The sequence below is a fragment of the Pristiophorus japonicus genome, chromosome 9 (assembly GCF_044704955.1).
Source record: "Pristiophorus japonicus isolate sPriJap1 chromosome 9, sPriJap1.hap1, whole genome shotgun sequence".
NCBI lineage: Eukaryota > Metazoa > Chordata > Chondrichthyes > Pristiophoridae > Pristiophorus > Pristiophorus japonicus.
Window position 1 is genome coordinate 80909082 of NC_091985.1, and position 27140 is coordinate 80936221.

The following is a 27140-nucleotide window of genomic DNA, read 5'->3' on the forward strand; positions in this document are numbered from 1 at the left end:
AGCACTACGCGCCTCTCCGTGTAGTGCTGGGAAAGTCCCAAAGATTAGTGCCCCAATCCTGCCCCCGACAGGAAGTGGAGCACGAGAATCTGCTCTTCACTTCCTCTCGGGGGCGGTAGGCCAATGTATCTGCTGGGACGGGACTTCTGTGCCTGGCGCAGGAAGTCCCGCCTCACAGCTGTTTTTGCACCTCTACGCAATTTTGCCCCTTGGAGTTTTAAAATCCTAGCTTGGTGTAATCTTATCACCATTTTATGATTTACCCCGTCTTCTCTTCTACTCTTTACTTGATGGTAACGTCCATTGTGATTGTTAACCTTGGCAGTGGTTTATCAATTTACATTGACTAAAATCTTCATGGAACTGTAGCCCAGTTTGAGTCACAGGAGAGGAAGAGAAAAAAATTGAATGGCAAAGTAAAGCTGCATGACTAATTAAAAACATAATTCATTATGAATACAGCAATAGTAGATAATTTTCTAAGCACCATTAACAGAATAAACAATTCTGAGTGAGAAAGGGTGAGTTGATGAAAATAGAGAACATGGGGGAGAAATTTGTGTTAGCCAGTAAAGTTACCGGTGAGTTAATGGCCTCTGAAAATGGTCTAATCGTTATCGGGGCAAAATTCATCTGGAGGGCTGGATATTGTTGGCATTATGCTAACCTGCCATGCAACGCCATCATGGTGGCATTGCTGGAGGCACCCGACCCAAGTTTGTGCACAGGTGCAGCGTTGAAGCCTCGCACAACCTCTGGAAGCAGTGCTGTGGTGCTCGCAAGGAATTGTGGGCAATGAAGAGGCCTGTGAATTAAAGGGGCCATGCACTTTGAAGTAAGACAAATTAAAATGAAATGAAACAATACAGTTGTCAGCCCTTTCTGCCTTTTAAAAAAACATTTAACATTAACAAGCAGTCCCAAATGTGAATATTCAGCTCTTAAAGCTGAATTCCCTTCCTAACCTCAGAAAATGAGAAAAATGCCTCAGCACTTAACACAAATGGCTCAGCAAGCCAGGGAAGGGTCACCCAGGGTCTCGCATGCAGCACTCCAGCTTTGTGCAAGGGGTCAACACTGCAAGAAACGTCCTCTACCCACAGGGGCCAGGAGGCCCTGCAGAAAGAACGATGTCTGAGTACATCACCGAGGCTGTCACTGCAGCAGTGTCGCCCTCACCACCTGGCTCCAGTGCCCAAAGAAACTTCATGAGCTCAGGCCGCTGGTCAAGGTCAGTGAATGCATCTTCAAAAGCCATTTCCTACCAACTGCATCATTAGCCTCACACACTGCTCAATGCACTGCCCACACCCCCAATCACATGCCTACCAACAATCTGCACCAATTACGAGGCACATCTCCCATTCCTAGCCTCACCTCACCCCCTTGGAGGAGACAGTGCAGGCCATTATTGGCAGGAGAATGTCTGAGCCCTTGGCCAGCGGCAGGGCTGAAAGGATAAAAGATGCTGGGATCCTCTTACATTATCCTCCTTCTGTCATGCACCTCATGCTTTCCCACCCTCCCATCACCACTACATCACCCTTGTGCCTTCCTCATTTCACCCACCCAAGAAATCCAACCAGTGAGTGACCAAGAAGAGGGGGAGGAGAGTGAAGAAGAACAAGATGATTGATTTGACACTCGCAGTCACCAGCTCCTCGCGGTTAACCAGCAAGGCCATTTGTAGTGTACCCCACTGAAAGTCAGCAACATTCCACCAGCCATGCTGCAGCCATTGGGGTAGCACTGCATGACGTCAGTAGGATAGGCAACGGCACACAAGAAACACTCACTGAGAGAATGCATACACATATAGGTGGATTGAAAAGTTTGCTTTGTTGTGGCTTTCATTTCAGCATCGTGGCCATGAGGACATTATGATGGTCAGTAACAGAGGGAAGGTGAGGTGTGGGACCAATGTTGAAAAGGAAATTGGGGTTGTGGTCACTGGAACCGCAGGCAGATCATTCAATCCTGGATATCCTAGTTTGGGATGCATTCTTCCATCTGCTTCCTCCTCTTCTTCCTCCTCTTCTGCTTCCTCCTCTTCTGTGTCTTCCTCTTCCCTCTGTGAGCAGATGGTGTAAATGTGAAATGACAGCATAAAATTCTGGAAATACTCAGCTGGTCAGGCAGCATCTTGTGTATTTGCAGGATTTTCTGTTTTCTCAAACACCTTTATTTACCATCCGAACCCTTGCAAATGTCTAGCAGCACTCCTTACATACTTAAAACACTTTTCACATCTAAGGCAGCAAGTCACCACTTCAATAAAATAGTCCAAAACCTTAAATCCAAACTTAATTGAAAGATGTGTGTGACTCTTTAAGAGGTGCAGACATCGCCACTATCAGCCTGCTTGCACGCCAGCGCTGAATTCAGCATGAGGGTTGAAGTTCGCGTTTGAGACGTAAAGTGGGCAATGCACGCTGATTGACGTCACAACGTCACCATTTTGTTGGGGATCGCGCTGCCAGTTACTGACAGCGCAAAGTTAGGTGGCCATCTTGGGACCTGTCACCAGCTGGTGAAAGATCAGCGGCTGCCATTTTAGCGGCAATTAATGGCACTACGGATTGGTGCTAAGGCCCCAAATTTCTCGCACCTTGACTTTTCACCATTGAACTCCCCCAGTAAGAGGTAAAGTAATTGTGGAATCACAGGGTGGACTTAATTTCATAAACCTATGTTTGAAAATGATATTTTACGATTTACACCACATGGTGTTATAAATAAAAATATAATCTTTATCACCCCAATTAACCTGAATTAAATTGGGGGCAAAATTGCCCTTTTTTATAGACCCATTAACGCATCCGGGGGGTGTTAATGGGGCATAACGAGGTTAATGTCTGTGGAAAGGGGTCGATAGCGCCTCCGGAGAAATTGCCCCAGACGTTTTGCGGGGGGGGCTTTGTGCTGTTAGCACCGCGCCCCGTTATTTGCATCCCAGGCTGATGCGCACACGGCGATGAGGTCATCACCGAGTACACTGACCGCTTTGCGCCCCACAGAGGAAATTTGGCGAGGATGGCGCCGACCGATGTCACCGCTAGCTTAGCGGATCGCGAAGCTGGCAGACATCCGCCACCAAGGCGTCCCTTAAAGGGAAGGCCATTTGCACCGTGGGCTGTCATATTTTTCTGTCAGACGACTCTTCTGTCGGCCCGACAATGGTGGCCCTCACCTCGACCGAGCAGTCATCCTGCAGCCCAGCATTCCATTATGGGTGCCGGGCTGTTAGCCCGGTCGAGGGCATCCCTGGTAGCCCAGAGATGGCTGTCAAATGAACTGCAGAGTGCGCAGCGGCCCTCCTTTAATTGAAGGGGAGGGGCATTCTACCATATCTACGGAGCATCCTCGTAGCACTGAAGTTGCCGGTGGGGTGCTGGGCTCCTGAGCATAGCGCTGGACTTAGCGTTGCTCTACCGCCCTGGCAGCGCCTCTGATAGCGCTCCACCTGCATTGAGGGGCAGAAGGGCCGATTTCTGCGCTGAGGGCAGAACTTCCGGGCCAGGTAATATATGTCCCAGCCCGGAAGATTACCACCTCCAAACAGGGCGCAGGGCAATTTTGCCCCGTTATGTTATGCAAACTACTTTCAGTTTTAAAATGAACACCTTTGTATATTTCCTTCATTCAGTCTGGGTTCTTAGTAGAAGTGGTCATGAGACTTCACCCCTTCCTATTTCTGTAAACTCCTCCAGCCCTATAACCCTCCGAGATATCTGCACTCCTCCAATTCTGGCTTCTTGAGCACCCTGACTTTAATTACTCCACTATTGGTGGACGTGCCTTCAGCTGCTAAGGCCCTTAGTTCTGGAATCCCTTCCCTAAACCTCTCCTCCTCTCAACCTCTCTTTCCTCCTTGAAGACGCTTCTTAAAATCTACCTGTTTGGTCATCTGCCCTAATATTTCCTTATGTGGCTCGGTGGCAAATTTTGTTTGATAATACTCCCATGAAATACCTTGTGATGTTTTACTATGTTAAAGGCGCTATATAAATACAAGTTGTTTTTGTAAGGCCTTGGTGGCTGCACTATGGGCTTTGGCCCTTCACCTAGTTTTCTCATTATGAAAAATCCTTGATGGTGCTGTTAGGCTGCAGATCTCCCTTAATTAGCTGTCATATCTCACTGATGACCTCCTTTCGGAAGTGTTGGGTGTAAGGTCTCCTCCTCCTCAGCAGTCTGCCACCTCTTTGATTGGGCACATAATGCTGTTCAATAAACCTTCTCCCATCTCTATTCCGCAGAATGTGAGTAGTCATCAATACTGGCTGAGAAATTACAGGCCCCATCACTATAAATGCCTTATTATGTTTTCAAAATTATTAAATTGTCCTCTAAAAATGCAATAGAAACTCAAAATTCACGACAATGTGATTAGATGGTTGTCAAGAGATTTTAAAATGACCTTAAAAGCACTCGCAAATTACTTCAAAGCTCCCATGAACTTGAAGCAGCCTTTTATGAACAGTCCTCTGAATTACAAAATAGCATCCAAACCGTCTAGTTAAGGTCAGGTGAGTGCAGCTTTTCTTGAGCGTCTTTTTGGACGAGCGATCATTTGGGTGCAATATGGGCAAGCTGCTGAAAGTAGCGCTTGGCAATAGTCTGGGCGGTATTTGGGCGTTAGTTTCCATTATAAACAGTATTCAGGGCGGTGCACGAGTGATGATGTCATATTTTACTTAAAAAATATTGACGGGCGGTTCAGCTAATTCCCGGCGTTAATTGAATGCCGAAAGTTGCGCCGGTGATAAATGGGCGATAATTGGGCGTTAGTTTCCATTTTTAATCAAATATGGGTTTTAAACTCAATCTCAACGGTTAAATCTAAATGGGTGGTAACTGGACGATCCTGATGGGAAGTCTAGCCCCTAAAGTTGGTTATTAACAAATAAGAAACATTGCTATGATCAAAGAATAACAAAAGCAAGGGAGGACATACCTTATATTTATAAACAGTGTTATGCAGAAAAGCAACAATTGTGCACAGTGATTTGGTCAGTGTAGTGATAATTGAGTTGGAGCAATGTGAATGCTTTATTGCCGTTAGTTTTTATTATTCCTGAGGACTTTTAAAGTATTTTGTATTTGTCACTTAATTGACATCACCATCTCTTTCATTTACCAAAATTAGACTGTAGAGGAGAAAACAAACAAGACCCAGACTTGGAATCCTGTCTGGACCACACGTCTGCTGTTCCATTAATCTGGCTCCAGGTTACTCAGGGCAAAAAAAAAGGCGGACACAATGGGAATTATAGTAGGTGCTGCCACTCCTGCTAGCCTTATCTCCTTCCTGATGTCAGGCCATCAATGAGGTGAACGGAAATTCCGCCCACCCTCGCCCCCTGCCAGAAGCAATTCACATACGTTGTTCTTGGGGGAAAAGCCTGATGTTTCTGAGTCCTGCCTGATCTATGTACAGGTTGGTCCTCTCCCATCATTTTTATGGCTTGATTCTGCCCCAAGCTGAGGAAATTCAGGGCCCTACTTTAGGGAAGTGAGATTGGGGGTGCCATGAGAGAGCATCTGATGAAGCACCAAACACAATTAACGAGTGGCTTGTGGGCTGACAGCAAACTAGCAGCAAGAAGAACGAGTAAGGATAAATGCCACATGGGCAGTTGCTGTGGGACTCACACATTCATAGCTTACTGGGGCTGCATAGTTCGTTACATTGATTAATCAATAGAAGTTCTTCATGCAATACGTTGACAATCTTCAGGGCTCCCTATGTGGAATGACAAAGAACATACAGCAGTGTTCCTCCAACATCTGTGTGGGCATACAAGAAGCTGCAGAGCACTGTGGAGTAAGTGGAAACTTCTGTGTGCCCTGTGTGGGAGTTCTCAAGGATAGAAGGCCAAAATACTGTTACTACTTTGCTTGCCAACTCTGAATCTGGCACTATTGAGAGCTTTGACTCCAATTTACAGGAGGCTTTCACGTCTGGTCTCCAGAGACTAAGGGATCCGTTTGAGAAGATTTTGAATGTAAGCTTCATGTTCTACAGTTGTGTCCAAGGATCAGTCACCATATAGATCCCTGGTAAACCTTAAGAGGCAGCCAATGGCTGATGTATGAAAGAAAGAAGACAGATGAGGACTTGGCCTCTCATGTTGATGACCCATCCATACCTCCCAGCTGGTTCCATTGGAGGTCTGCAGAAGAGTGAGGGGAAAAGAAAAGATGGCACAAATACTGAGGTGCTGGCAGTGTTGGCAGGGTTATCGCATGATACAGAAGAAATAGGACATTCACCAGAACTGGGGAAGTAAACATTGGTAGATGGAGCAGGGGTAATAAACTAATGCTGTCTTCTTTGAAATGTTTAAAGATGATTTTTTTGGACAGAAGGAACATCTCAACTTTGGTTGGTTGAAGGGTCATCGACCTGAAATGTTAATTCTGTTTTTCTCTCCACAGATGCTGCCTGACCCGCTGAGATTTTCTGTTTTTATTTCAGATTCCAGCATCCGCAGTATTTTGCTTTTATATCAACTTTGGTGTTGGGCACAACATATAGGGATGGTAGAGAAGGCAGGAGGTATTTGCCTGGCATATCTGGAATTTGGAAGAGATGTTTTCATATACTAATCTTATGTCTCACCAGAATTCAGGTGGAGGCATGAGACTCATTCGGGTCGATGTTAACGTTGGACACATTCGGGTCAGGTGGGATGGGAAACCATAAAGATTCAAACCTGAGGCCAGTTCAGTTTAACTCCCGGGCCTTATTTAAATACTCCAGCACTGCCTCCCGCCCAAAACCGACGGGAGGGATATATTTATCAACACTTCCTGAAATTCATGTATTCATGCAATTAAAAGCAATAGATTTCATCAAACCAAGCAGCTGGATTAATATTTTGCCTTAAATATCACTTATTTTAAACAAAAAAAGGGGGGAAAAAAAAAGGGCCTTGTAAATGTCTGGAGTGTCACCCAGGTCGGGTGGCACCGTTTAATGTTTTATGTTTTTGCAGGTGAACTCCAAAAGAAAAATATCACTTATTTTAATTCATTAACTGGTGCCATTTAAAGTAGTTGATTTGATGAGTTTCATTCATAGGTTGTGTAGATTGCTGAAGTGCTCAAATTGAATGATTGGCTGTGAGACTAATCTCTGCATGGTGGCAGAACAGCTGAGTCTCACAGCTGAGTGAAATACCAGAAGATTGCTCAATCACCTTGTAAAGTTTTCTTAATTTTTGACTGAAAGATTCCACAGTTCATTCTCAAGTTCTGTATAAATTACAGATAAAAACATCCGTCTTTGTGCAAGAAGTAGATTGCAATTTAGCAATTGAAATATAATGGAAAATGTGAGACAAGTCATTCGGAGAATTTTACAACTATTCAAAGGTCTTGGTCAGTGTGGGTTGTTGGTTTTCTGAGAAATAGAGTGGGTTGGTAACGGTTAGTAAACAGCTTGAGATGGCCTCCACCTAACATGTCATTATTCATCACAGCAGTCAACTGAAGACGGGGATAAGGAACAGGAGTATAGACTTGGCTTACACAAATCGCTATCTCGTTTTAAAATAAATATGTCAACAAAAGGAAGAAAGAAAGCGAGACACAGACAGAATAGATGAGATGAAAAAAGTATATTATCACAAATTACATGCCTAGCATTGTGGGGGAAACATTATATAATACAATTAAGTCTATTGAGGCACCAAAGATCGTTGGTTTATGATCAAAAGAAAAATGAATTGCCATTTTGATTATTTTCTTGCTTTAATTACTGAAATAGTTAGATAATGGAGTTGAAATGTATTTAGTCATATAAAAATCAATGGAATAGATTGCTTCTAAAACCATGGTGACTACTTATGGCCTCTGCACTCTAGTTGAATATTGATAACATTGGGTCAAATGCTCTTTACCACATTTCCCACTGTGAATGTTAGATTGATTGGCCTGTAATATCCAATTTGTGTCTCATTTGGTAAAAAAAACTCCAGGTTTTGGTAACTGCACCTCTATTTATGGAGTTTTTAAAAATATTATACAATGACTTACTTATCCAGGTGCTCTGTAAATATTTAGGGTGCATCTCAAAGATGAATCCTTAGAGTATATCTAACCTCCGGTCCATGGCATTGCAACATGCAAGTGCAACACATTCTCTGAGCTCCAAGTTTAAATAAGATCAGCAGCTTGCCTCAGCCGTGACTCAAACCATTAATTTTAGTGGACAGAAAATCCTGTGGTATCACTGCCTTCTGCACTTGAATTCCCGATACAGGCTCCTGGCACATGCAATTCTGTATACAAGGGCAAATTTGAAAAATAATGCACTCCCAGTCCCAGGCCTATGAATTGGGTCAGCCTCAGATCGGAGTGCAATCCAAGTGCAACGCATGTTGTACATGCCTAAAAAGGCCCACAGCCGGACCACGGCAAATTGGGCCATTCTTAAAATTGGAGCTTACACATGTTTGTCAATTTGGATTTGGCTGCCTTATTTGAATTTTCATAAGCGGTTCTGCATTATTGATCTTGAATTGCTTTTTTCTGCAGTTTGCGAATGAATTTTCCACAGACCAATATCAATAGCATTGTTGCTGTCAGCAGTTTCAATCCTGCCAATAATGGAGCTGTCATGGATTTGGAGGAGGAAGAAGAGTTCAGGCAATGGAAAGAAAAGCAGATCAGGTTGCTCCCAAGTGGAATTGGCCCAGGTACCAAATATTCATACCTAATCACACCAATTTGGGCTTATTTAAGGAGACTTGCCTTAACTGTCTCTTCTTCACGATGGAAGCTGTGACTGAGTTGTGCCATCTGCTGGAGCTTGACCTGCACACATACCCTATTACACCCCTGCCTGATCTGTTTAATGAGATGGTGCACCAACTATTGCCTACAACTTGGCCTCTGTGCTGGCTTGCTGTTCCTGCCCACTACCTGCCTCTTCTGCAGTCCAATAAGAGGATACGGCTGAGTTCGGTGGATGGGTCATCACCCTGAGAAACGTGTCTCTTTGATGTTCCAACAACTGGATATCCATTGCAGATGATCAGGGATCTGTGTGGGGACAGACCGTTGCCCATCATTAAGGACTGTGAAGCCTGCCATTAAGATCCTCCCAAGCTGATCACCTAGCTTCTCAAGGTCAAAATTGAAAGCCTCTTGTAAAGTACATTCCCAAGTTTCAATATTTACAGTCACAGTATTAGCGAGAAAAACTGCATCTACAATTGGGTCATCTGGGCTCCTCTGCAGATGGCCATGGAATTGTTCCATAGTAAAGTGCAAGTTGCCTAAATCCGCTTAGAGGCTTGCCCAGATGTTGAAGCTTCACTGATATATATTTTGCACAATTCCATGCAGGAGTGCAAAAGGCATTTCTGATAAATGAGTTCAGCTCTGTATAATCAGCACCTGTAAGGTATGAACATAGAAACATAGAAACATAGAAAATAGGTGCAGGAGTAGGCCATTCGGCCCTTCGAGCCTGCACCGCCATTCAATGAGTTCATGGCTGAAAATGCAACTTCAGTACTCCATTCCTGCTTTCTCGCCATACCCCTTGATCCCCCGAGTAGTAAGGACTACATCTAACTCCTTTTTGAATATATTATGTGAATTGGCCTCAACAACTTTCTGTGGGAGAGAATTCCACAGGTTCACCACTCTTTGGGTGAAGAAGTTTCTCCTCATCTCGGTCCTAAATGGCTTACCCCTTATCCTCAGACTGTGACCGCTGGTTCTGGACTTCCCCAACATTCATAAGAACATAAGAACATAAGAACATGGAACAGGAGTAGGCCATCTAGCCCCTCGAGCCTGCTCCGCCATTCAACAAGATCATGGCTGATCTGGCCGTGGACTCAGCTCCACTTACCCGCCCGCTCCCCATAACCCTTAATTCTCTTATTAGTTAAAAATCTATCTATCTGTGATTTGAATATATTCAATGAGCTAGCCTCAACTGCTTCCTTGGGCAGAGAATTCCACAGATTCACAACCCTCTGGGAGAAGAAATTCTTTCTCAAGTCGGTTTTAAATTGGCTCCCCTGTATTTTGAGGCTGTGCCCCCTAGTTCTAGTCTCCCTGACCAGTGGAAACAACCTCTCTGCCTCTATCCTGTCTATCCCTTTCATTATTTTAAATGTTTCTATAAGATCACCCCTCATCCTTCTGAACTCCAACGAGTAAAGACCCAGTCTACTCAATCTATCATCATAAGGTAACCCCTCATCTCTGGAATCAGCCTAGTGAATCATCTCTGTACCCCCTCCAAAGCTAGTATATCCTTCCTTAAGTAAGGTTACCAAAACTGCATGCAGTACTCCAGGTGCGGCCTCACCAATATCTTATACAGTTGCAGCAGGACCTCCCTGCTTTTGTACTCCATCCCTCTCGCAATGAAGGCCAACATTCCATTCGCCTTCCTGATTACCTGCTGCACCTGCAAACTAACTTTTTGTGATTCATGCACAAGGAGCCTTATGGTAAGGTAGCATAGTGGTTATGTTACTAGACTGGTAATTCAGAGACATGAGTTCAAATCCCACCACAGCAACTGTGGAATTTAAATATATGTTTTTTATCAGTGTCAGCTGTGGCTCAGTGGGTAGCACTCTTGGCTCTAAGTTAGAAGGTTGTGGGTTCAAGTCCCACTACAGGACCTGAGCACATAAAAAAATCTAGGCTGACACTCCCTCAGCACTGCACAAATGATCTCATGCCATTATTTTCCAAAAAGAGTTTCATGCACAAGGACCAATTGTGGAGCAGTGGAGGCGTGTCCTGCTCAGTTGGAGCTGTGAGCAGTGAGGAGAGCAGCTATCAACTTTAGCTCCTGCCTGGACTGCCTGGAGAGCCCTGAGACCAGCCCAGGAAGAGAAGGAGGGAAGGGGCTTCACCACCAACTTTTACCCAGAGGGAGAGGAGGAGAACAGAAAACTTTTTAACAACTTTACCATTTCTGCAAGGAGTTGGAGAGAGGGGGAAAAACCAACAACATCCAGTGTGGAAGGAGGGAGACTCTACACTTTCTACAGGTGGGTGTGGGTGCATTTCCCAAACAGACTTTGTTATATCGGTGGGGGGGAGGAAAGAAGACCACTGAGGGCCGGAACATCGCGGGGGGTGTGTGTGTGTGGAAGTGTGTGTGGGGGCCTTGCTTACAACTAGGCCCCCCCACAATTGGAACCCCCCCCCAATTGCCTAGCCTGGGATAGCTGGAGCTACCAGGCTGAAGATTTTTCTAAATCACCTAATTAAACATCATTGGGAGTGTGTGCCTGGTGGCTCTAGCTGCCCCAGGTGAAGACATCTTCTCCCCCCACCTGAAGACCAACCCAAAGACTGTGCTTGTGTGTTGCCATCTGGGGAGTGCACCCACCCACAGCTGCGAGGGGAGACCTGCCCTCGCAGTTCCCCCCCCCCTTCCCACCCCCCTCTCTCTTTCCCTGTTACTCTGATTCTCCCCTCTCTCTCTGAGAGCCCTTTTCCTCCCAAATCAATTAAAAAAACAACAAACAAACAATTGAGACAACTGAGCAGAGGGAGCAAGGCCCCTCCCCAATTGCCAACTAGGGGAGAGGTACCTCATTAAGGGTTCCTCTGCTCAGTCTAATCAAACGAGGCCAATTAAGACCATTAAGGCCTGTGACTTTGGGGTGGGTGTAGCCCTTAAAGGGACCCCGTGATGGCGACCCCATCCACGCCGGTGGCAGGGCCAGCGAGGACATATGCGCAGGTGGCAACCGCTTCCACGGCACCTCCTGCGCCACCCGCTGCCCTGCCACCTTTCAGATTAATCACCAAAAAACACGGGGTCAAGAGCTACACTCACCCCACAATGACTATTCGAGGAGTGCGTGCGGGCGATGGCTGGGGTAGTCGGCCCCTCGGCCATTGTCGCGGCCTCCAAGATGTCTGGGAAGGCCGTGTTCTTCCTGGGGTCGGAGCGGGTGGTGTCCCTGGCCCTTGAAAAGGGGCTCACGGTGGGCGGGACGTTCCTGCCGGTGGACCCTCTCGAGGCCACCGCGCAGAGGGTCATCATATCGAACGTCCCGCCCTTTGTTCCTGCTGAGCTCCTCCTCCCTCACCTACACCAACTGGGGGAGGTAAGGTCGGGGATCAACCCCATACCGCTCGGCCTAAGGGAGAACAGCCTGCGCCACGTGTTCTCCTTCCGCTGCCAGCTCTTTGTCCGGCTGGCGCGGGAGGAGACGACAGAGGGGTATTTTAATGTGGTGCACGAGGGGACTGCCTACCGCGTCTTCTGGACGTCGGACGGCGTGCGGTGCCATGCCTGCAGGGAGGTGGGGCACGTTCGCAAGAACTGCCCCGCCTCCAAGGCCGCCAAACCACCGAAGGCGGCCAAGGCTGGCGCCGCCGCCACCCCTCCCCCTAGCTGCGTCCGCGTGCCGGGAGCCGTAGGTGCGCGGGCATCGTCGGAGGCCTTTGTTTTCGGGGCCTCCGGCAGGGGGGAGGGAGAGCGTCCGAACGGAAAGAAGGCGCAGAACAAGAAGAAACATCTAGAGGCGGGTCCCCTCAGTGCGCCAGAAAGATTGACCACCGCGCTCGGCCCAACCCAGCCACCGGCGAGCGCGGGGTACCCTGAGCCCGTGCCCGAGCCCTTGACCAATACCGCAGAGGGGCCTGGGCGCGGGCAAGAAAAGAAAAAGGGGGGGGCGGAGCGGGAGGCCTCGGCAGACATGGAGGTCTCCCTGCCTCAGCGCACCTCCAGCAACAAAAGGAGGCGCCGCTCCGTTGAGGCGGAGGGGGAACAACATCCCTCCGCGGAGGAGTCGGTGCCCGCCGCGTGTCCCGCGTCCCCCACCAGCGCCCCCAAGCAGCGCCGTAGGCGGGAGGAGTCTGTCCCCGGGGAGGGTGAGACAGTTGAGGCTGCCCAGCCTCTGCCTCCCGGGGATGGCGTGGAGGATCTGCCTGTCGTGGGGGGCGTGGGGACCGCGGAGGAATGCATTGCCGCCGGGCCGGGCGTCCCGGGGACTGAGGCGGGCGGGGCCGAAAAGGCCGAACCTGAGCCCGCCCAGCTATTAATCAACTGCCCCCGGGAGTCGCTCGACCCGGCAGAAATACAAACTATTAAGAAATTTAATGACACTGTAGATGCTGGGCCGGTGGGTGGCAGCGGGGAGGGGGAGGAACACCCACCCTCGCCCCTTACTTTGGAGCTGGTGCACTTGGGGAGCCTGGAGATTTCCTATGGCCGGGTCTCTCCTTGTTCCCCGGTTCCTGGGGTGGAGGGGGAACCCCTTCCGCTGTCATTTCCCGACCCAGCACCATTCTTAAAAGAGCCCAGTGGGGACTCCTCTGCCAACGATCCTGGGGGTGGGATCGGGGCAGAGCCAGGGCCGGTTGGAGCGGCCGGTTCATTTGCCGTACCTTGTGCGGTCGATGGGCCGGCTGCTGGCGGCCACCTCCCGGAGGAGGACGGGGACTCGGTGGGGGACGCGGGTGAAGACCTAGAGACCACCGCCAGCGAGGCGGTGGATCTGCTCGTGGCCGCCGCCGAGACCATCCTCATTCCTGCAAAGGAACTCCGGGACTTTTTGGCCCAGAGCCGGGGTCGCTGCAACCAAGCCCGACTGGCCCTGGAAAAATGGTCCGAGCCAGAGCTGATCAAGGGGTCCGTCCGCGCCGCCGTCAAAACCTTGGCCGCGGGCGGGCCCTTGACAAAGGCGCAACACCTTGAGCTGCGCGAGCTCGAGGGACTCCTCGCTGGGCTGCGGAGGGAGCGGAGTTCAACAAAAGACTCCGCTCCCTCCCCCACAATAGGTTAAGGTAGAGGTTGCACTATGCTTTTGCCATGAAGATAACCATAGCCAGCCTCAACATCAACGGCGGCAGAGGGGCACGCCGTAGATTTGACAATTTTTCGCTCCTGCGGGAGGGGAAATATGCGGTGTGCTTCCTGCAAGAAACCCACACCGTTCCGGGAGACGAAGCCACGTGGCTCCTGGAATGGCAAGGAGAGGTCCGCATGAGCCACCTCACCGCCATTTCTAGTGGGGTGGCCATCTTGCTGGGCCCGCATTTTCAGCCGGAGATCTTGGGGGTCGAGGAGCCCATGCCAGGCCGCTTGCTGCATGTAACGGTTCGCCTGGGGGACGTGCCGCTCCATCTCGTGAACGTGTATGCCCCTCAGCCCGGCCCGCAGCAAACGCGTTTCTTTGAAGAGGTGTCCGCTCTTCTTGGCTCCGTCGACGTCGGCGACTGCATTGTCCTCGGGGGGGATTTTAACTGCACCCTCGAGGCGAGGGACCGCTCCGGTGCCCCGCAGTGCATGACGGCGATGGAGAAGTTGAGGGACCTGGTCGGGTCCTTCGACTTGGTGGACGTCTGGCGAAATCTCCACCCCGACTCCAGCACCTTTACTTGGGTGAGGCCTGGAGTAGGATGGTCTAGAGTCGACCGCCTTTACGTGTCTCGGGCGTACGTTTCCTGCGTCCCGGCGGCTTCCATGCGGCCGGTGCCGTGTTCGGACCACCACCTGGTGTGGGCGGAGCTCGCTTCGCTCCGCGCGAGGACGGGGTCCGCGTACTGGCACTTTAACAACCGGCTGCTGGAGGACGTGCGGTTCCAGGACTCGTTCCGTCGATTCTGGTCCGACTGGAGAAGGAAGCAGGGGGGCTTCCCCTCCTTGAGGCTATGGTGGGACGTGGGCAAGGCTCACGTCCGCGTCTTCTGTCAAGAGTACGCGAGGGGGTCGACCAAGAGGCGGGCGGCCAGAGTCGGGCGCCTAGAAAAAGAGGTGCTCGACCTGGAAGCCCGTCTCGGTCAAGTCGTCCAGGACCCGGCCCTGCGGACGGTGTACGAAGCGAAGAAGGCCGCGCTGAAGGACCTGCAGCTCGTCGGGTCCCGAGGCGCGTTCGTGAGGTCGCGGATCCGGTTCCTGCGGGATCTGGACCGCGGCTCCCCCTTCTTCTACTCGCTGGAAAAAAGGCAGAGTGTCCGTAAGCAGCTCCTGACACTGCTGGCCGACGACGGCTCTCTCGTCTCGGATCCGGAGGGCGTCAACAACAGGGCCCGTGAATATTACGGGGCTCTGTTCTCTCCGGATCCGTCTAGCGAGGAAGCGCGTAGAGTTTTGTGGGAGGACCTGCCGAAGGTCAGCCCGGAGGGCGCCGAAAATCTGGAAGCTCCACTAAGCCTGGCGGAGCTGACCGGTGCCCTCGCCCGGCTCTCGAGGGGAAAATCCCCGGGGTTGGACGGGCTGACCGTGGAGTTCCACAGGGCGTTCTGGGACGTCCTGGGGAGCGACTACGCGCGGGTCCTGGGGGAAAGTCTGGCGACCGGGGAGATGCCCCTCTCTTGGCGCAGGGCAGTCATCGTCCTGCTGCCTAAGAAGGGCGATCTCCGCCTCCTTAAGAACTAGCGCCCAGTCTCCCTCCTCAGCACGGACTACAAAATCTTCGCCAGGGCGATGTCTGCTCGCCTTGGTGCCGTGCTGGACCACATGATCCACCCCGACCAGTCCTACACGGTCCCGGGCCGGACAATCCACGATAACATCCATCTGGTCCGGGACCTCATCCATTGTTCCCAGGAGGCTGGTCTGTCGGTCGCCTTCCTATCCCTCGACCAAGAGAAGGCGTTCGACAGGGTGGATCACGACTATCTGCTCGGAACTCTGCGCGCTTTCGGGTTCGGGACGCATTTCGTCGCCCGGATCCGACTTTTGTACGCCGCCGCGGAGTGTCTGATTAAGGTTAACGGGTCCTTGACGGCGCCCCTTCGCTTTAGGAGAGGGGTGCGCCAGGGATGCCCCATGTCCGGCCAGTTATACGCCGTTTGCGTGGAGCCTTTCCTGCGCCTCTTGCGGACGAGGTTGACGGGACTGGCTCTGCAAGGGCCGGGCGTGGAGGTCGTCCTCTCGGCTTACGCCGATGACGTGCTCCTCGCGGTAGAGGATCCCGCTGACCTGCGGAGGATGCGTGAGTGCCAGGAGATTTACTCGGCCGCGTCCTCTGCCAGGATCAACTGGGAGAAATGTTCCGGACTCCTGGTGGGTCAGTGGCGGGTGGACTCCCTGCCGGAGGAGCTCAGGCCTTTTGCCTGGAGCACGACCCATCTCCTCTATCTGGGAGTCTACCTTAGCCCCGACGAGGGAGCCTGGCCGGCGAACTGGCAGGAGCTGGAGGCCAAGGTCGCCGCTCGCCTAGGGCGCTGGACAGGACTGCTCCGAGTGCTGTCCTACAGGGGTCGAGCGCTAGTCATAAACCAGCTGGTGGCCGCAATGTTGTGGTACCGGCTGGTCACTTTGACCCCTCCCCCTGCGTTTGTCGCCAAGATACAGAAGAAGCTGGTGGACTTCTTCTGGAACAACAGGAAGCACTGGGTCTCTGCCGCGGTCTTGAGTCTCCCGCTTGAGGAGGGCGGTCAGTCGTTGGTGTGCGTCAGCGCCCAGCTCGCGACTTTCCGTCTTCAGACCCTGCAGAGATATCTTTACGTCGAGCCCCCTCCTAGGTGGTGCGCTCTGGCGAGGTATTTCTTCCGCCAGCAGCGCGACCTCAATTATGACACGCAGCTCCTGTTTGTGAACTTGGGGGGTGCCAGGACCGCCCTCCGGGAGCTGCCTGTCTTTTTACAGGGAACTCATCAGGGTCTGGAACAAAGTCTCTACCAAGCGCAGCTCTCCGCCGGCTGGAGTGGCGGCCGTCCTGCAGGAACCGCTGCTCGGGAATCCGTACCTCCACGGCCGAGGTTTTATGTGGCGGTCGGAAGAGAGGGCTGTGGCTGGTGAGGTGACCAGGGTCAGGGACCTGCTCGATGGCGGAGGAGTGGGCTGGATGGCGCCAGACACGCTGGCGCGGCGCCTAAATTCTGCCAACGTCCGCCACGCGGCCGATGCCATCGAGTCGCTAAAAACAGCTCTGGGCCCTGACTCCGTTAGGTGCATCGAGGAGGCTCAGGCACGTGGGGAGATCCCGTCCGAACTGACCCCCATCCGGACGGAATTCCTCATCGGCGCCAAACCCCGGAACCTCCCTCGGGTGCCGGCGCCTCACAACTTGAGCCGTCTTGGGGAAATCCCCTCCGTGCCTTTCAGTTCCGCGCGGAGGGGTTTCCTGTACGGGCTTCTCCTGCACACCCTCAACTTTGCCATCCTCGCCGGCCGTCCGGACATGCCATGGCGTACCATTTTGCCGTCTGGAGGAGGCGGGGGTTCCCGATGGAGGGCACTCTACGCAGGGGTCCTCCCACTATTCATCGGGGACTTGGCCTGGAGGGTGGTGCACGGAGCAGTGCCGTGCAACAAATTTTTAAGCCGGTTCACGGACTCCCAGGCCGCCTGCAATTTCTGCGGTCTGGAGGAGTCCGTGTTCCATGTTTTTATTGAGTGCACGAGGTTGCAGCCCCTGTTCCATTATTTGAAGGGGCTGCTTCTGAAATTCTGGCTGCACTTCAGTCCCACTCTCCTGATCTTTGGGCACCCTGTGCGGAGGGGAGCGGGTAGGTCCGAAGGCCTCCTCGTAGGACTGCTCCTGGGCACGGCCAAAGGTGCCATCAGCCGGTCCAGGCAGCGGGCGGTCGAGGGGGTCGTTCAACCTGACTGCCTGCCTCTCTTCCGCTCTTACATCTGGTCCAGGGTGTCCTTGGAGATGGAGCATGTGGTGTCCACCGGTACGCTCGCGGCCTTCCGCGAGAGGTGGGCACCGGAGGGACTGGAGTGCATCATCATGCCCGGCAACCAAATTTTAATTTGATTTTACGTTTTTAAGTTTAATTTGTTTTACTTGCCGGTGCTTTTAGTGTCCCCCTTCCCTTTTATAGGGGGCACTGGAAAAATTTGATTTTAGCGCCCCAAAAAAAAAACCAAAAAAAAAGGAAAAAAAAGGGGCCTTGAAAATGTCTTCTGTGTCACCCAGGCGGGTGGCATGGTTTTAATGTTTATGTTTTGCAGGTAAACTCCAAAAAGAGTTTCATGTACAAGGACCCTCAGGTCCCTCTGCACCGCAGCATGTTGTAATTTCTCCCCATTCAAATAATATTCCCTTTTACTGTTTTTTTTTCCAAGGTGGATGACCTCACATTTTCCGACATTGTATTCCATCTGCCAAACCTTAGCCCATTCGCTTAACCTATCTAAATCTATTTGCAGCCTTTCTGTGTCCTCTACACAACCCGCTTTCCCACTAATCTTTGTGTCATCTGCAAATTTTGTTACACGACACTCTGTCCCCTCTTCCAGGTCATCTATGTATATTGTAAACAGTTGTGGTCCTAGCACCGATCCCTGTGGCACACCACTAACCACCAATTTCCACCCCGAAAAGGACCCATTTATCCCGACTCTCTGCTTTTTGTTAGCCAGCCAATTCTCGATCCATGCTAATATATTTCCTCTGACTCCGCGTAACTTTATCTTCTGCAGTAACCTTTTGTGTGGCACCTTATCGAATGCCTTTTGGAAATCTAAATACACCACATCCATCAGTACACCTCTATTCACCATGCTTGTTATATCCTCAAAGAATTTCAGTAAATTAGTTACAAATGATTTTCCCTTCATGAATCCATGTTGCGTCTGCTTGATTGCACTATTCCTATCTAGATGTCCCGCTATTTCTTCCTTAATGATAGCGTCAAGCATTTTCCCCGCTACAGATGTTAAACTAACCGGCCTATAGTTACCTGCCTTTTGTCTGCCCCCTTTTTTAAACAGAGGCGTTACATTAGCTGCTTTCCAATCCACTGGTACCTCCCCAGAGTCCAGAGAATTTTGGTAGATTATAACGAATGCATCTGCTATAACTTCCGCCATCTCTTTTAATACCCTGGGATGCATTTCATCAGGACCAGAGGACTTGTATACCTTGAGTCCCATTAGCCTGTTCAGCACTACCCCCCTCGTGATAGTGATTGTCTCAAGGTCCTCCCTTCCCACATTCCCGTGACCAGCAATTTTTGCCATGGTTTTTGTGTCTTCCACTGTGAAGACCGAAGCAAAATAATTGTTTAAGGTCTCAGCCATTTCCACATTTCCCATTATTAAATCCCCCTTCTCATCTTCTAAGGGACCAACATTTACTTTAGTCACTCTTTTTCGTTTTATATATCTCTAAAAGCTTTTACTATCTGTTTTTATGTTTTGCGCAAGTTTCCCTTCGTAATCTATCTTTCCTTTCTTTATTGCTTTCTTAGTCATTCTTTGCTGTCGTTTAAAATTTTCCCAATCTTCTAGTTTCCCACTAACCTTGGCCACCTTATACGCATTGGTTTTTAATTTGATACTCTCCTTTATTTCCTTGGTTATCCATAGCTGATTATCCCTTCTCTTACTGCCCTTCTTTTTCACTGGAATATATTTTTGTTGGGCACTATGAAAGAGTTCCTTAAAAGTCCTGCACTGTTCCTCAATTGTGCTACCGTTTAGTCTGCATTCCCAGTCTAGTTTAGCCAACTCTGCCCTCATCCCACTGTAGTCCCCTTTGTTTAAGCATAGTACGCTCGTTTGAGACACTACTTCCTCACCCTCAATCTGTATTACAAATTCAACCATACTGTGATCACTCATTCCGAGAGGATCTTTTACTGGGAGATCATTTGTTATTCCTGACTCATTACACAGGACCAGATCTAAGATAGCTTGCTCCCTTGTAGGTTCTGTCACATACTGTTCTAAGAAACAATCCCGTATGCATTCTATGAATTCATCCTCAAGGCTACCACGTGCGATTTGATTTGACCAATCGATATGTAGGTTAAAATCCCCCATGACTACTGCCGTTCCTTTTTCACATGCCTCCATTATTCCCCTGATTATTGAACGCATGAGTCCTACGGCAGATGTACCTTTAGCCCTAGCCCACTCTTCCTCCTGTTGCTGTTTATATGCTGCCTTCTGATGGGTTTATCTTTGTTCTCGGTATATATCGATGATTTTGGATTTGGGCACAGGAAGCAAATTATTGAAATTTGCTGATTAAAGTGCAGGGTTTGGCAAACATTGAGGAGAACTGCAAAATACTTCAGGAGAACATGGGTTAGCAGAATGAGCAGACAGGTGTCCGATGCAATTTATTGCAGTAAAGTTTATGATCATACATTTTGGGAGCAAAGACAAGGCTTGTGAGTGTACATTTAATGGAAAGATGCTGAAGGGTGTGGAGGAAAAGAGAAACCTAGGGTGCAGATACATAGGGCTAGAAATTCGATATCACCCATTTTGAGGCATTAACCCCGCTGGTCGGTAAGTGTAGAAATTTAACACCATCTACTGCAAAATTTGGTTTCAGCGCCCCAAGGGGGAAATGGATCGGTAAATCAGTCGTTGCACAATGCACAAATGTGGATGAGGTGACGGTCAGTCGATATTCCGGAGCCAACCTCTTCTTAAAGGGGAGGTAAGCTGACTCTGCGTAGATGCAGTTTCACCATCGCTGGCTGGTCAGAGCGGCAACATGGCTGAGGCTGGAGGTCGCCAGCGTGCCCACCACTTTTCCAACGCAGCCCTGGAGGCTCAGATGGAGGCTGTTGAAAGGCGAATGGACGCCCTGCAGCCTGAGAGTGGCAGGAGGCCACCGGCAAGAGTTTTTCGATGTTTGTGGAGGGAGGTGGCATAACACGTGTCAGCAAGACGCAAGGTGCCCAGAACTGTGACGTAATGTCACAAGAAGTTGAGCGACATCACTCGGGTCATCAGGGTGAGTGCCCTTTCCATTAACCTTACAATGCCATAGAGTGAACTTCACTGTCTCACACAATGTACAGTTTGTGCAGTACCTGCTCCTTCATTATGTGTATAGGCCAAGATCTTTGTTGCTGAAGAGAGCTGCAAAGTTCTGTCTCAGTTCAGCAACAATACCCTGCACCTCCATGCGTAGCTCTCCTTCATGGTTCCTACTCACCACCACCCTTCCTCTTCTGACCTTTTAACTCTTTATATGCGTTTCAAAAACTTTCGTCTTACCCTTAATCTTAGCTGGTAGCCACCAAATCCCACTGTTCACACAGCCATTCTGCGCAGCTACTGAGAGTCAAATGGACATCTGCATACTTCCATACAGTAGCAGCTATTCAACTATGCAAGACACATGTCATCTTCATCATAGTCATCGAGGATGACTTGCTTCCATGCCAAAAAGAGATGAGCTTGCAGGTGTTTCAATGAAGAACCTAATATTCCAGGTCCCAAACTACATGTTGAAGGGTGGAAGATGCTTGTGCGTGGATTTTTTTAACGTGTGGTGGCCATTGTACACCAGCCACCACACGGGCTTGACAGAGCTAAGTCTTGGTCCAGTGGCAAGGATTAACCAAAACGACTGGAGACCAGCTCTGCTGCACAGACCTAGTGTGCACACATATTGCAGTGTGGGCTGGCAAGTGCTGCCCCTAGGCCCTCGCCTCTTCTGGGCCCCGATCACGTTGCTCTACAATGATCCTGGATTGGACATCACATGTGGCACATGAAGACACATGTGGCAGACAATTAGCTGCACACTTACTCACACCTTCTTCTGTTTGTTATTGCAGGGGAAACTCGCTCACAACCGGCGAGAGCAAATGCGGACCGGAGGAGGGTAGCCTTATCTCCACACCCTCACAGAGGTGGAAGACTGAGTGTCCGCCCTCATGGGTGCTGAGCTCCCTGGGGCCAGTGACGGTACGTTCATCCCCTTCCCCCATTTACCCCTGAAACCACATGCTTTTCCCACTTTACATATAAATGTCCCATGTCACCTCCTTCTTCCCTTCCTGCCCCTCCCTTGCTGCTAACCATACTTCCGTTGCTTAGGGATTACAGATAATAAGCCAGGAGCGCAACAGCCTGTCCGTGAGGTGTCCACCTCTAATGATGGGGGAGACGAGGAGTAAGGGGATGACAGCTCTGCACCACTCCGGCAGGATCCATCTACTGCAGACAGTGGGACACCACCTCAGTGGACGAGCCGATCTTCCTGGGATTTGATGAGCCTGAGATTCCTGGACCCAGTGGCCTGCAGCAATGCCCAGCGTGAAAGGAGGCTCAGGGTCCAGCTCCTCCGTGAGTCAGCGCCTGAGTCCTGCTATGCATGATTCAGATGTGGACCTGGATTTGGAGGGTATGGCGACAGCACCTCAGGGGATGCACCGCAAGCTTATGGGTGCATTGGCAAGGGTCCCGCAGAGCATGGATGCACTGTGAGGTTGGTGGAGGCCACCTCAAGCATTGCCCGTGCCTCTGAGGATTCCATTGAGCCCAGCTTTGGCAAGTACCAAAGGATGTTGGAGTCGCCGAAAGACCATGGGGATCCTGAGGTGATGGCGCGTGCCATGGTGATGTGGCAGCAGCTATCACAGCGCAGGCCGAAGTTACACAAGGCCTTTGTGTGTGATGCAGTCACTGGATGGTGGCATCAACTCTTAGTCTGCTGCGTTACAGACTCAGTCTGCTCTCACGCAGACTCAGATTGAAGCCACGCAAGCACTGACTGCTGCCATCCTCTCTGGATTCCCCACAGTCCAACGGGGAACTCATGGTGCCGAAGCAGACCAGCAATCTGTGCTCCAGCCGATTGCTCTGGATGCTGAAGCTCTGCCCCAGGGGAGTGGCACTGTGTCAATGGAAATGGAAGGTGCTGTCCTCTCTTATACTGACAGCATTCTGCATCCGACTCCTGCCACTCCACCTTTGCACCTGCCGCGATCTGCACCCTACCCATCCCAGACTGCTGCCGCTCATGTTGAGGTGATGTAGTCTGCAGCCGGGCCTTCCAGGCCCAGAGCTGGGCCAGGGCATCCTGCTAGGCCATCTACAGTCTCTGCCTCACAGACACAGCAACCTTCAAGCAGCTTTGCTGCATGCACTGCGGACACATTAAGGAGGAACACTAGTTGTAATAGGGGGGAAGTGAAGGGGTGGGAAATATGTGAGTAAGTCACAGTAATGACTTTTCCCACAATGGCCAGATTTCCACATCTTGTAAATATAATTGTACATATTTTGTTGCTGATGTTTGACGCCTGTTATTTGTGGAAGGGTCTTGGCATAATTTGGTTCATGGGAGCTGGTCTTGCATTTCAGATGGGAGGGTCGTTTGTCTATATAACCAAGAAGTTGCTTGTGTGTTATGATGTTTCAAAGGGTATTTGTTACATTCTTTATTAGTTGCTGGTAAAGAATTATTAGTGTGCTGCTTGAGGGCACACTCTTGTTAGAGAAAATAAAATGTTGATTTGATCATTTGCATTGCAGCTATGTGTATTAATGGAGAATTTCACGGAGCTGCACCATCAGCCTATCACATAGCGATGTGACTGTGAGGCCCAGTCGTCATCTGGTCGATGATTCATCAGAATCGATGCAGGATGAGGCGCGGATGTGCGACTCTTGCAGCAGCAGCTTTGGCACGGTGCCTCCTCCATGGCTGCTGATCCTCCTCCTCGTCTGCCTCGCCATGCTGTGCATCGTCATGCTCCTCTTCCTCTTCCTCCTCCTGAGGTGGAGCTGCAATCCCAGTGGCAATGCCTGGGCCCTCATGATGGCCAGGTTGTGCAGCAGACCACAATGACCCACGAGACTTGATCAGGGGAGTACTGAAGACTGCCTCCAGGATAGCGGGCATTCAGAGTGAGGAGCTGCTGCCGGGATAGTGGGCATTCATAGCGAGGATACATTGCCAGGATAGCGGGCATTCACAGCGAGGATGCACTGCGTGTGGTCGCACACCAACTGTACATTGAGAGAGTAGTAGCCCTTACGGTTGTGAAACACTGCTGCATTCTGGTGTGGTGCACGCAATGACACGTGGGTGCAATCAATGGCGCTCTGACTATCGGAAAGCCCGCAATTCTGGCGAACCCACATGAGTGTTCCGCCTGTTTCTCCCTCGTCATGGAAACATTATGTAGTCCATTCTTGCTACTTGACTGTAAATTTGAGGACATGCTGCCGCAGCAATCCCAGGGATACATGCACCATGTTATGTGGAAACATAGCACTCACTGTGAAAGTGAAGAAACCTGGTTCCTCCATTCAAGAGAAATAATGCATTATGAGCTGCTGACGTGTGGCCCTTGCACTGGCAGCATTGCCACTGTGCCTGCTCCGTGCCTGTTGCTCCTCCTCGTCTGCCTGGCCACTCGGGGCCTCAGCAGACTCCTCTTCCTGTTCCTGCTCCTCCTGAGGTGGGGCTGCAATCCCCACTGGCAATGCCTGGGGCCTCATTATGGTCAAGTTGTGCAGCATGTAGCATACCACAATGAATAGCGACATCTGTTGAGACAAGTATTGAAGGCTGCCTCCCTAGCGGTCCAGCATTGGAAACGCTGCTTCAGCACCCCTATTGTCTGCTTGATGATATTGCAGGTGGCCACATGGCTATTGTTGTAGCGATTCTCCGCTTGGGTGGTGGGGTTGTGGAGAGGAGGTCATTAGCCAGGTGGCTAGTCCATAGCCTTTGTCCCCGAGCAGCCAGTTGCACTCTTCCTGTGGTGGCTGAAATATTTGTGGCTCTCAAGCAGGATGAACGCATCATGTGCGCTGTCAGGATAGCGGGCATTCACTGCAAGGATGTGCTGCGTGTGATCACTGCACATTCAGGGAGTGGTATCCCTTTCTGTTTCAGAAGACCTTGGCATTCTGGAATGGTGCTTGCAAGGCCATGTGTGTGCAGTCAATAGCTCCTTGATCCATCGGGAAGCCCGCTATCCTGGCGAGTCCACATATCCGCTCATCCTGTTTATCCCTGCTCATTGGGAACGTGATGAAGTCCATTCTCCATCTGTAAAGAGCGTGTGTCACATCTCAAATACAGTGACGTGCAGCGAATTGAGAGATGCTGCATATGGCCCCGATGCAGCCGAGAAAGAACCGGAGGCATAGAAGGTCAGCGCTATTGTGTTCCTAACACAAATGAGGCTGTACACAGGGAGGTTAAAGTAACAGTGACCTCAGTCTTCAATAAGACACTCCAGAGTGAGGAACAGGCCTTAGGGGCTGGCTTATATACAGTGCTCCCAAGGGGTACTGGGATTCCTTGGGACTTCAGGGGATGAGCTCCCTGGTGGCCGAACATGGGAGTGCATGCTTTACAGATACACAGCATCACTCCCCCGGCAAAGTCAAAGTGAAAACTATTTACAAGGTGAGATGGTCGGGAGCCTTTCTTTCCCTGGTGGACCGCCTCGGTACAAATGTCTGTTCTGGTGTGTTGGCTGTGCCCTCGCTGGGCTGGCGTGTTGTTGGCCCTGCAGGGCTGCCAGGTGAGCCTGGCCTTGCTGGGCTGTTGGGCGTGATGGGTTCGATTTCCTGGTCCGACGTGATGTTGTTGATCCTTTGTGTGTGTTGTGGGCTCGAAAAAGGTGGTGTCTGCTGTGGGTTGTTCAGGGCAGTCTGTGAACCATAGCCTCGTTTGGTCCAGGTGCTTTCTGCAAATTTGTCCATTGTCTAGTTTGAATACAAAGACCCTATTCCCTTCTTTAGCTATCACTGTGCCCCCGATACACTTGAGACCATGTCCATAGTTTAGCACATACACAGGGTCATTCAGATCAATTTCCCGTGACACAGTGGCGCGACCATCGTTTACATTTTGTTGCTGCCGCCTGCTCTCTACCTGATCATGCAGGTTGGGGTGAACCAGCGAGAGTCTGGTTTGAAGTATCCTGTTCATGAGCAGCTCAGCCGGGGACACCCCTGTGAGCGAGTGGGGTCTCATGTGGTGACGGGTTTGGAGTGAGCCTTCTGTGACTCATTTAAGGCTCTGCTTGATGGTTTGTACTGCCCGCTCTGCCTGGCCATTGGAGGCTGGTTTAAACGGGCCCGAGGTGACATGTTTGATCCCATTGCGGGTCATGAATTCTTTAAATTCGACACTGGTGAAACATGGCCCATTGTCACTGACCAGTATGTCAAGCAGGCTGTGGATGGCAAACATGGGCCTCAGACATTCAATGGTGGCGGTGGCGGTGCTTCCCTACATTATTTCACATTCAATCCATTTTGAAAAAGCATCCACCACCACCAGGAACATTTTACCGAGAAACGGGCCCGCATAGTCCTCATGGATCCTCGACCATGGTCTGGACGGCCAGGACCACAAACTTAGTGATGCCTCTCTGGGCGTGTTGCTCAACTGAGCACATACGCTGCATTGCTGTACACAAGACTCTAAGTCAGAGTCGATAACAGGCCACCACACGTGGGATCTGGCTATCGCTTTCATCATTACTATACCCGGGTTTGTGCTGTGGAGATCCAAGATGAACGTCTCCCTGCCCTTTTTTGGTAGCACTACACAGTTACCCCACAACAGACAGTCTGCCTGAATGGACAGCTCATTCTTTCACCACTGGAACGGCTTGATTAGCTCCTGCATTTCAACAGGGATGCTGGCCTAGCTCCCATGCAGTACACAGTTTTTTTACTAGGGACAGCAGAGGATCTTTGCTGGTCCAAGTCCTAATCTGGCGGGCCGTGACAGGTGATTTATCATTTTCAAACGCTTTCATGACCATCAACAAATCTGCGAGTTGCGCCACCATCAACAAGTTTGCAGGCTGCGCCATTTCCACCCCTGTGGTGGGCAATGGTAGCCGACTGAGAGCATCCGCACAGTTCTCGGTGCCTGGCCTGTGGCGGATGGTATAGTTATAATCTGAAGCGCGAGTGCCCACCTTTGTATGCGGGCTGAAGCATCAGTATTTATCCCCTTGTTTTCAGCGAACAGGGATGTGAGAGGCTTGTGATTGGTTTCCAGCTCAAATTTGAGGCCAAACAGGTATTGATGCATTTTCTTTATCCCGAACACACACACACTAATGCCTCTTTCTCAATCATGCTGTAGGCCCTCTTGGCCTTAGACAAGCTCCTAGAAGCATAGGCGACAGGTTGCAACTTCCCCGCAACATTAGTTTGTTGTAATACACACCCGACTCCGTATGACGATGCATCACATGCTAGCACAAGACTTTTACACAGGTTATACAATACAAGCAGCTTGTTAGAGCATAAAATGTTTCTGGCTTTCTCAAAAGCAATTACTTGGTTTTGTCCCCATACTTAGTTCTCACCTTTGTGCAGTAACACATGTAGGGGCTCCAAGAGGGTGCTTAACCCTGGTAGGAAGTTACCAAAATAGTTGAGGAGTCCCAGGAACGACCGCAGCTCCGTGACGTTCTGTGGCCTCGGCGCGTCCCTGATAGCC